This window comes from Mesoplodon bidens, assembly GCF_964165515.1.
Source record: "Mesoplodon bidens genome assembly, contig: HAP1_SCAFFOLD_432, whole genome shotgun sequence".
Taxonomy (NCBI): domain Eukaryota; kingdom Metazoa; phylum Chordata; class Mammalia; order Artiodactyla; family Ziphiidae; genus Mesoplodon; species Mesoplodon bidens.
This window is the reverse complement of record NW_027671653.1, coordinates 10,201-21,546: the sequence shown is the minus strand read 5'-3', so window position 1 is coordinate 21,546 and position 11,346 is coordinate 10,201. Positions and strand designations below refer to the sequence as shown.

Genomic DNA, 11,346 nt, shown 5'->3' with positions numbered 1-11,346 from the left:
GTGTTTTTATGTTGTGTAAATTATGAAATTACTGTGAAATATCTGGTAAACTTGATAGGAAACCCCAGATGTCAGCACTTTGCTGGGCAAGATTTAAAGTGGCCCACACCATTAGCCCTCATCAGGAGCAGTAGCAGTGGGCTAAGTCATAAGGGCACGCCCGTCCATTACACTCACCCAGGATACTGTGAGTGAGAAACAAAGGGCAGTCAGACAGGGACCTCTATGCTCAGATTCCACTGCCAAGAAATGGCCTAAGTCAGCTCTTGTTGTTGAAGAAAATAACCCTTTAGCAATCAGACTGAATCCTATTTTAAGTTTTAGAGGAAGAAGGATACTATTTAAACATTGATGAAATGTGCCTCTCTTTTTTTATCAGCATAGAAATCTATTTGAATTCAAAAGAATATGGTTATATTTAGCATAGTGTAATAATTATCTAAAGCACATATCATCGTTGGCTCTGAAACAGTTCTAAAGATGTCATTCTTTTGAAGTCAAAAAATATGCAGTAAAAATGGACAAGGAAGCAAAAATATGAAAAAACAAGTTTGCTGAGTATGGGAAGTTGTTACAAGAGGGGCACAACAAGATAATGTAACAGAGTCCAAATTACATAACATGCAGCAAGGAGTTCTCTTGCTTTAACAACTCCTAGAAAATAAACCAGTAATCTCAATGCAAGAATATCACCACTGGGTTATTTAACAGGACAAATTTTCTGAGGGACACAGGTAGTAACTCACTATACTTCCCCTTTCTCTAATATCTTTTCTCACACCAATTTCTTTTCTTTCCTCGAGGATAGATTTTATCCTGTTGAAAACAATTTTAGTTTTATTTGTAAAGTGGAGTAAATAATATCCTGAGTGAAGTAGGCAGCGTTTTAGCTGAAGATGCTTAGGAATCAAACTTTTGAAAAAGGCCAATCAGCTAGCTAGCTAGCAGTTACCATCAGTGGCTTGCAGAGAAAAAAATTACAGATGATATGTTTGCTAAATAGATAAAAAGAATAAGCAGTTTAGAATGGGTGAAAAATCCCAGGATCTACTGTGACCTAGACCAGAGGTGCCTAAACTTTTTGGAACCAGGGACCGGTTTCCTGGAAGCAAATTTTTCCAGGGAGGGGGGGCGGGGTGTGTGAGGTTCAGGCGGTAATGTGAGGCATAGGGAGCAGCAGATGAAGCTTAGTTGGCTTGCTTGCGACTCACCTCCTGCTGTGCAGCCCGGTTCCTAAGAGGCTGTGGACTGGTACCCGTCCAAGGCCAAGGGGTTGGGAACCCCTGACCTACACACTCAAAAGCAGACAGCTGACCTTTGATTAAGCCCATTTTCCTGTGGAGTGAGCCATAAGGGGCTCCAAGACACAGTTTGGTTTCAATGTTTCAGTGTTCACAGCCAGAGGGCAAACTCAGAATGTCTCCTCCTCTTGCAAAAACTGGACCACGGATGAGAAGTCTTTTTTTTTTGAGTAGCCCTTCACGCACAACATCCCTGCAGATCTGATGGGCTTGACTGCCCAGAAGGACTGGGCTCTTTGTGCTGGTAGCAGAGTCTCATGCTAATCCCAGATCCTTAGCCATTAGTGTTGCTCCAAATCCGCCCTGATAGTAATTAGCCGAGGGAACTCCATCCATCACCCCAGGTACAGGATTATAAGTGTCACTTGACCAACATTGTCCTGAGCTCGTATTTAGGATTTTAGCCAAGAGTTTTGGGTCAAGCCCTAACCTGAGTCCCAGATTCATAGCTTCAGCAGTTCCAATCCTACTAATAGCCAGCAGCAAGTTTTTGCAGATCTTCGAAGCCTGGCCAGTCCCAACAGCTCCACGATGCACCACATGGGAGCCCATGCACCACAGCAGCTCAACCCCTCCCATCCTAAGTGTGAGGTGGCCAGATCGAGCCATTCCCACACTACCAGAAACAGGGGCATCCGTGAAAACCGCTCCCATTTTCTCAACTTCTTTGGCCAATTCTCCGAAAACCATAGGATCAACAGTACTGGAATCTATTAATAGTGAGTCTTTCTTCACTTTTTTTTGAATTCCATTTGCTCCACAATAAGCTTCTAGTGCATTGATGCATTGTAATAATTCTGTCACCTTTTTCGGCTACATCCCCTGCAGAAGACACTACAGGGTTCATCTGCATCTAGAAGCTCTTTGCATGAATCAGGGAACACATCAACAATGGTGAGTGGCTAGCCATGTTTCATGAGCTCTTTTGCCACTGGACTCCCCACGTTGCCTACTCCAATGAATCCAACTGGAGTCTTGGAAGCTACTGACCTAGAACACAGCGCTGCAAGGCTGGCCACCACTGGTTGCTGCAGACGACTCCCTGTACCGGAGGCCGGAGGTGGCTCCACGGAGACGGAAGGAGGCTGCCACGCTGCCCGTGCCCCTCCTTCCCACGGTGACCTCCTCGACTCCCGGCTCACCCACTGGCTGCTATAGGGTGCGTGATGCGGAGGGCCGGCTCGGCTGTGGCGATTCTTAATACCTCTTTGGTACTAGGTTACACATACAGTTTCACCTAGTGAGCGATTTAACAGAAGGAATTTTTTTCTACGGCATTTTTGCGGCACAGCAGATAGAAGCGAGGTCACTATTTCTTTGAAAAACTGAATTAAAAATTTATAGAAAGTCATGATTCATTCTACAAATATGCTGAGTCAAAGAAACGTGAAAATTGATGCGATGGAGGAAGAGCGCTAGACTTCCCTGATGCTCAACTGGCACCTTTCTTCTGGTGTCAGAACATGGTTGTGTAACTCCTTTAATCCCAGTGGATTTTCCAAAAATTCCAGAATCTTCAGATTTTGGTAGCCTCTGTTTACTGCCTTTGCCCCCCTATGCCAAACCCCACCCCACCCCGCACACATTCATTTTTTACCAGTTGTCCTCCGGGGTGTTTTTCTTTATAGAGTTATTGCAGCAGTTTGTTAGACTACTGACCCCCAGTGCAAATGCCCCTCCCCCCGTTTTCTCACCCTGTGTAGTTTTGTTCCACCTTGACCTGGGCTTGGTCACGTGACTTGCTTTGGCCCAATGGCATATCAAGAGCTGAAGCTTGAAGAGCACTCGTGCTTTAGGGCTTGTCCTCATGGAAACCTGACATGTTAGGAAGCCTGGCTAACCTAGTGGAGACTAGGCACAGGCCACAGCCAGCACCAATGGCCAGACATGTGAAAGCAACCAGCCCCAGTCCAGCAACCAGATGATGGCAGCCTCAGTAGTCACCTCAGGTGAAAGCAAGATAGATCCACCCAGGAGATCCCAGCCCATTCTGCTGATTCACAAATTGTGAGGAGATAAAGTGCCTGCTGTTTTAAACCACCAAGCTTAGGAGTAGTTCATCACACAGGAAGAGATATAACTATCTTTACTGTTAGATTATCTTCCCATTTTATACCATGTTTCCCCTCAAACGACTGTTCCTTAATCCAAGATTCTAGAAAAGAAATTAACAACTGATGAGGCTGATAGAGCCTTAACATTTTTTATAAGTTTTGTAAACTTTTAAAATAACTGTTAATAAAATCAATATTTATTTGATCACAAAATTATTTTCTTCAGTTGCCTTAAGAAGTAATGCAGAATTGTACTAAGTTTATACATTTGGAGGCTCTAAAAATGTGTTATTCCTTGGATTCAAGTCCTAGTGTACTTTATGTGGGCATTCACGTTTGCAAAATGATTCCAGGAAAGTTGCGATTTCATTTTACAACTTTGGCCTAAGGAGTCTTATGATATTTTACCTGAGAAAAAGAACACATTAATTCCACTTTCAGCTATTAAACCCATGGCTTCCTGTATTTTCTAAATTCCCTATCAGTGAAGAAGACTATGTATAGCGTACAAGACTGTCATGATTAGGAGGAAGGTAGTACAGAAAGAGCCCATCAAATTAGGCATTGCCCAGTCATGTCAGTATACTAACGTGGCGAGCCACAGGCAGCTTGAAGCCTGGAAAAAAGACAGATACAGTGTAATGATTATCCTAAGGATCCGGATAATGATTCCCATGATTTTGTTTTAAATATTAATGGCAGAGGATTCTGGGGAAATGGTGGTGGCTACAGAGAAGATTTTTATCCCTGAATATGCCACCCCTCCCCTAAATACACAACCCCCCACCCCCACAAAGAAGAAAGAAAAGCATCTAGGATAGCAAGATCAAAAACCCACAGACAACATCTACAACAAGGTGTCCACATTAACTGCAACATACAGCCAGGTAGGAACAAACCAACAACAGGAAAAAGACCTACATATGTGTATCCCAAGGTGTGTGGGAGGAAGACGAGGGAAGGACTCTCTCTCTCTTTAAGGAGAGCCAAAGGTTACTATGGTTCACGAACTCACTGAGATTGAAAAACTCACTGAGAACAGCGGCAGAAACCGGGAGTGAATGTTGCAGGCTCCACTTTGCAGCTGAGTGCAAGAACTTTGAAATGTTCTGAGGATGCCAAGTGTTCTGGGGTCTGTGAAACCTTGACACCTATCAAACCAAAGCACCATTCCAGAACAAATCCCCATACTCAACAAGGACAGGAAAGAGGAGGCCTGGGTAAATGGGCATAGGAGGGCCGAGGAGGAAGATTTTAGAAATTTTAAGGTCATTTTTTAAAATTATGTTGTGGGGCCTCCCTGGTGGCGCAGTGGTTGAGAGTCCGCCTGCTGGGACACAGGTTCGTGCCCCGGTCTGGGAAGATCCCACATGCCGCGGAGCGGCTGGGTCCGTGCACCATGGCCGCTGAGCCTGCGCATCCGGAGCCTGTGCTCCACAACGGGAGAGGCCACAGCAGTGAGAAGCCTGCGTACCGCAAAAAATAAATAAATAAAAAAAATTATGTTGTGAAAATAATAGAAGATAGTGAGCCCTGGAGTTCTGAAGCTAGAAATTATATTCTGATCTATGTTTCCCTCCTAAAGTGGAAACTTATTTCATTTAAAAATGAGCGACAGAAGAGTATTCCATTCACATCCTGTAGAAAATCAGTGAGAAAAAAAAAGAAAAAAGAGGGGTGAAAAGAAAGTTCCAGCAAATCCTGAAAACGTCACAGAAAGACACGTCCACAGAACAAATGAAATTTATTGCCTGATATTGCGGAAAAAGTAAAAGAAATTTTCAAAGGAATAGAAACTGGTTTTAAGAAAAACATAAAAGAAATTAGAAAAATTCAGAAATGAAGTGATTGGAGAATAGCAAGATTTGAAAAGGTGAAAAATTCAGTAAGTAATTTGTTTAAAAAAAATCATGTCTCGAGAGAAGGTTAAACTAGAAGGAACACAAGTTTGAATAAACACAGTGGATAATGTCTCCTTGGAGAAACAGCTGATTTCAAATCCAGCATAAGAAATGAACAAGATGTTCCTGGTACCTCTTGTCATATAAGAGAGCTGGGAAGACTTCAAAGACTACTGTGGTTGTGTGGAAAGGACTCAGGAGCCAACTTGAACAGGATCCGTGAACCTAAGAGGGGACAATCTCTGCATCGATATTTATAACAACCTCACTGAAAACAACAACAAAGCAAGAAAATACCTCATTAGTCATCTTTGGAAGAGTCAACCTTTCTCTCTCTTGTTTTTTCTTTTTTTGTAAAACTGGTAAATAAAATAAAAGAAACATTTATTCTTCCTTTCCTAATTAAACTGTAACTCAGGGCAACCAAGTAGTTGATGAAATAATGTTCTAGCTAGTAAATGAATAATCATCTAGTTAGTAGAATATCACCATTTGGTACCCTTAATAAATTAATGGATCTAGACATTGATCATTAATGGCTGCAACGTCACAGTAAGACAGACACTTTATAGTTCCTTTTGGAATTCATCAGTATTATCTATGAAGTAAACTTGACAAAAAAATCACACCTGAATTATGTCAGTGCTCTAGATCTATCTACCAACTGACAGTAAATACATGGACCAAAGGAGCATGATAAACATATAAGCAGAAAGGGGATGCAATCAGCATAATCCAGACAGTTGGGAACCCTACTGGATGAATGCTTTGAATTCAAGGACAAATACTTGCAAGAAAAATGAGCAAACTGAGTTCTTTTAAACCTATACTTTAAAAGAAATTGTGTTTGGATCAGCAATCAAATAAATAATGGTTATTAAAATAAAAATACATTTAGAGGACAATCAAGGAAACATGAACTGACTGGCTATTTGTTGATATTAAGGAATCATTATTATTTGCGGATGTGTGATAATGACATAGTTGAGCTTAAAAAGGGCAGTTCTTGCATTTTAGAAATATGGATACTGACGTTTTCACTGAGAAAAAGAAATCTGGGATTTGCTTTAAAATTGCTGGGGATGATGGTGGTAGTAGTAAGAGAGGGTGCAGAGACAATCTATTGGCCTGAAATGGACATTTGATGAGAACAATGGATGAAAGTTTCTACTTCTTTCTCTTTATTTCTGTAGATGTTTGAAATTTTCCATACTAAAACATGTTTTATAAATGTAGATGGCTTGCAATGTGCTCTTCTGAGCTCTCAGAAGGCAAAAAGCCATTCTTAAATTAGGAGCTTTCTTCTCTAGCCAAGAATTCTAATGATAATTTTGTCCCAACTGGCCAGTGCACTCAGATTGCTCTGAGATCTGTTGGTGGGAAAAAATCAGCACAAACAATAAAGAGGCTCTTCAGTCTTAGAAGAAAACAACAAAGAGTAAAGGCTGCTGCTAGGTCTGGGGCAATAGTGTAGTTACCAGTATAAGACAAAATATTAGTTTCTTCCAAAATCCACCTGTTACTACTGTGTATACTTTTGCAGCAAAGTATCTTTTCTACGTTGTCAGCATTAAAGTAAATTTACTATTTAGGTAGCATTTAAATTATCATATACTCAAAGCCTAGAAAGAATCCCCTAGGCTGAAATGACGTTAAATCTTAGTTGGGCCATTGCAGTGTATTCTCCAGTCTTACTTGCTTTGTCTATAACTGTCGTAAAAAGGTGTGAGGAGATCTGCCAATATTAATGCCAGGATTCAAAATGAGTTCTTTGTAGCTTGCTTCCTTCAGGATCTTCTGCCCTCAGACCCATGTATTTACTTAATGCCTCAGATTATTGTATATGTCACATCTTTCCAACTAGAAGACAAGCTCCTTTAAGGGCAGTGACTAGTCTCATCAACATCGAATTTACTCCAACACCAGTGCTTTCAAAATGTGTGTTGTTTAGTATATGTCTGATCGTAAGAAGTTATAGAAACATTTCTACTCTAACTAAATAATAATGATACTACTACTACTATTTCTACTACTACTGCTAATAAAATGTATGAAATAGAGTATAAATGGGAAAATAAAGATCACACTGGAAATCCCAGACTATAAAATGAATGATCCCAAAGCCACTGGCCAATCCATCGACTGTAAACAGTTACTTGTGAATTGGTCAACATTTAAATGCATAATTGAGACAAGGGTTAAAACAAATTTTATTACCAAAAAACACAATTTTTATACCTACAATTTTTGAGCTCAACTAACCTGTAGTTTTAACAGAAATAGATGAGATTCAAAGTATTCATTCAGTTTCCTAAGTGATCCATTCCCTATCTTTCCTTATGAAACAATCAGTTACAACTCTAATAATTTGTCAAGGATTCACCAATCTCTACTTCCTTTATTTTCCAAGGTTTGGTATCATTACAGAATCAAGTCCTTTGGCGGAATTTAATAGTTTCAAAATCCCTCAGCAATATTATTCACTGGGATAAAATAATATGAAAATTTAACAAACACTGACTATGTGCTGAGAAATGATCCTTCAGTGATTCACTCAAGGTGGAGACTAGCATTCAGGCTACACCTGAGGTAGAATTTGAATTCCAAAGTGGACCTTTAAACCACAGCTCATCTTCTCTTTTTAAAACCATCAGAAAGAAGCCTGTTGCCTGACCTTTGAGATTCTGCAAAGAGACCATATTTAGATCTTTTGTCTCTTTTAACTTCCCTAGTCCCCTTCTCTACTTTCAGAATAGTGATTCCCAGATAAGTACAATGAGTTCAAACAGTGTGGTTAAAGGGGTAATTAGTCTGCTCTGCAGCCAAGTTACTCACAGAATAAATAAGTTGGCTTTCACAGTTGTTAGCTTCTTCCTGGGCTTTGTTTAGAGGGGTCTCAGCTCAAGCAAGCAACCTGTCAGCAGCCTGAAATAACTCTGTGGAAATCTAATGGCATATATGTAAAATATGTCTATGAAACCTTTTATTCAATCTTAGGTGCATAATTTTACTACTTCTTTAGGCCTGGAAAAGGATATTCAGCTACAAAAGGACAGAAAAGAAAATGTGTAGAATACCGCATGCCCTCCTCACACCCTAGAACCTTATTTTACCCGTTTCATCAGAAAATGATGTATACTGTAAGAAACATTTTTTAAATTAGTTGATCAAATATTTAAGTGCACTAAGTCTCTGTATTTATTAAAGCAAATATAGTTACCTTTCTGTCCCTTTCTAAAAGAAAGCAAAAGATACAGTTCTTTTTTCTTAAGACTCAGGGTTTATGGATATTAATTATTACACTATATTGACACCCAGACATGTTTATAGGAGGCTTTTGAGACATACAGAGCTATTTATTCCCATACCAAATGGCACTTCTTTTTCCTCTGCCTTCTGCTTGTATTTTTTCTGTTGCGATTATATCCTACTAAGGCTGCTACATGTCTTTGTTTGAGTTGAGGTTCTGAAGGTAAGACTGTATAGTCTCCTTTTTACAGAATAATAATGGGTTTTATGACTGTTTGCCTTCAGAAGCCTCTTTTTCCACTCATTCTCATTTCATATCTATGGTGAGGTGTTGAAAACAGATGAGTTAGTTCTGAACTGGTGATATATAAATCAATTATTATTTGATTCATATTCAAGGCAGCTCCTCCTAAAATAGCGGCCTTCCTGCCTGTGGGATGTAGTCTAACCTACTGCCTGGATCTACACCCACCAACATCCATATTTTGTCTATTGTTACCTTGGACACTTGTAGGAACTGAGTGAGTTTCTGTTTCTATAGTGTCCATTGACAGACAAATGAATAAAGAAAATATGGCACATATGTAGAATGGAATGTTATTCAGCCTTAAAAAATAAGGGAATCTTGCCATTTGCAACAACTTGGATGAACCTTGAGGGCATTATGCTAAGTGAAATACGTCAGAGAGAGAAAGACAAACACTGCATAATCTCACTTTTACGTGTAATCTAAGCTGCTCTCACAGAAACCGAGTAGAATGGTGGCCGTCAAGGGCTGGGGAGTGGAGGAAATGGGGAGTTGTTGGTCAAAGGGTATAACCTTCCAGTTATAAGATGAATAAATCCTGGGAGTCTGATGTACAGCATGGTGACTATAGTTAACAACACTCTATTGCATACTCAAAAGTTTCCGAGATAGTAGATCTTACATGTTCTCATCACACACACACACACACACACACACACACACAGGTAATTGATTGTGTAAGGTCATGGATGTGTTAACTAACCTTATTGTGGTAATCACTTTGCAATATATACATGTATCAAATTATGATGCTGTACACCTTAAACTTATACAGTGTTACATGTCAATTACATCTCAATAAAACTGGAAAGAAGAAAAAGATTCACATGGAGAAGGGTGAGGCTGGTAGAAAAAAGCCACTGCCTTGAGCAGTGGGCGGAGGTGGGCGGAAAGCCATGGGCCTCTATTAGCACTGCTGGGTAGGTTCTGTTCCCACGTGTGGGGAGGGGGTAGGACAGCACAGCTGTGATCCTTATTGCAGACCCTAGGCAGCCTCAGGCAACTTTTCAAAGTTAGATGCTGAAAACCAATAAATGAAACTATAAGGAAGAATTACATAAATGCCTTTATTCTACTTCTGGTCCTCTTGGCAACTTTTTCCATCTAAAAGCTGCACCCTGCAGTTCTCAAAGCAGGAACATTAACATGGATCAGAAGTTTCCAAACTTTTCATCATCAACCCCTACACCAAAAGAAAAGTTGAAATTTTATGACCCCTAGTAGATGAAGTACCTTGTGTGTTTTTCACATTTATCAAGAGAACATTTAACAGTTACCTACTATGTGCCAAGAGAAAATAAAAATAAGACACAGACTTTCAATGCAGACTTTGTTCCGGTATTATTCTTCGTTTTGACTTCAGTATAAGAACTATTGAGCTATTTGCTGTCCCAATAAGGGGATAAGCAGACGATGACAGAATCCTGTGATCTCTTCCCAAGTTTGCAACTACAGGGTTGGTCCTACAATTGCTCAGTAACTTTGTATTTTGATTTAAGGGGAAACTAAACGAACTTCCTGTCCCAAAGTAACTCTGCTTTGTGGAGACTGGAGGTGCCCTGCAATTGACTCAAGATACTGTTTATTTGTTTAAACAGTTCAATGAGTAGTTTCTATTTAACAAGTGAGCACAAATTTTCACAACAGTACCTACCCCATGACATAGCTCAGACGAAAACTCTGAGGGAAAGGAAAACTATATGGGCAAAAAGTCCAGGTTCCATCCACTGTACATGGGATATTGATAGGCTTGTAAAACTTACAGAGGTACCTGGAGGTACCCAGGAGCCCTGGGTATTTAGTATACAGATCAGCAAAGGATGGTGGAAAATAAGACGACACCAGGTCAGGGGACAAATTAAGCAGGTGAAGCTGGTCCTTTATACTCTTTTCCCTTCTGATACACCACTGCTCTGTCATGTCCAGAATATGTTCTGTATCCTCAGTAGACCTACACACACACACACACACACGTGTAGCACACAAACATGCATGCATGCATGCATGTACACATACATGGACTTCCCAGTCTTCTCAGTTAAAATTCAGCTTGTAGTAACTAAAGAAAATTTATAATGCTCTATATTTTATAGAGTTTAAAAATACTTGCACTTTAAGAGAAAACTTTTCATGTCTGAAAATCCCTTCTCACGAAGGAAGTTATTTCTGATATTGGAGGTTGACAGTTTCACAGAGAAAACTTCAGGAGCACAGAGATATGCCTGACCCTCTCCACACGCACCATCTGGGGAGAATTCACCAACACAGAGGCTCAACCCCTCTGCTAAGTCAAAATCAAGTATCCCAACATCATTATTTCACAGAGAATACCCTACCTCATGTTAGGCATTCATATGTATTTTATTTGTTGAAGAGAGGAAGAAGATATAAAGGAGGGAATCATCCGAAATTACAGAGGACAGCATTTAAGTCAATATAGATATTTAAATTTAGGGTAAAATTAAATGATAATTTGAAATTATATGTGGAGTTTTATTTACTAAAGAATATTTTGGAAAGTTCAACTCCTATTT

At 39.9% G+C, this 11,346-nt stretch overlaps 1 pseudogene across 1 annotated transcript; it reads right to left on the bottom strand.

Moving 5' to 3' along the window:
• Positions 1-1,134: 1,134 nt before the first annotated feature.
• Positions 1,135-5,565, bottom strand: LOC308611218 (3-hydroxyisobutyrate dehydrogenase, mitochondrial-like; annotated as a pseudogene). The gene is made up of 2 exons: positions 5,554-5,565; positions 1,135-2,453 (listed from the first exon to the last, which is right to left on the bottom strand). The product of its transcript is annotated as a 3-hydroxyisobutyrate dehydrogenase, mitochondrial-like (transcript).
• Between the last annotated feature and the right edge of the window lie 5,781 nt (positions 5,566-11,346).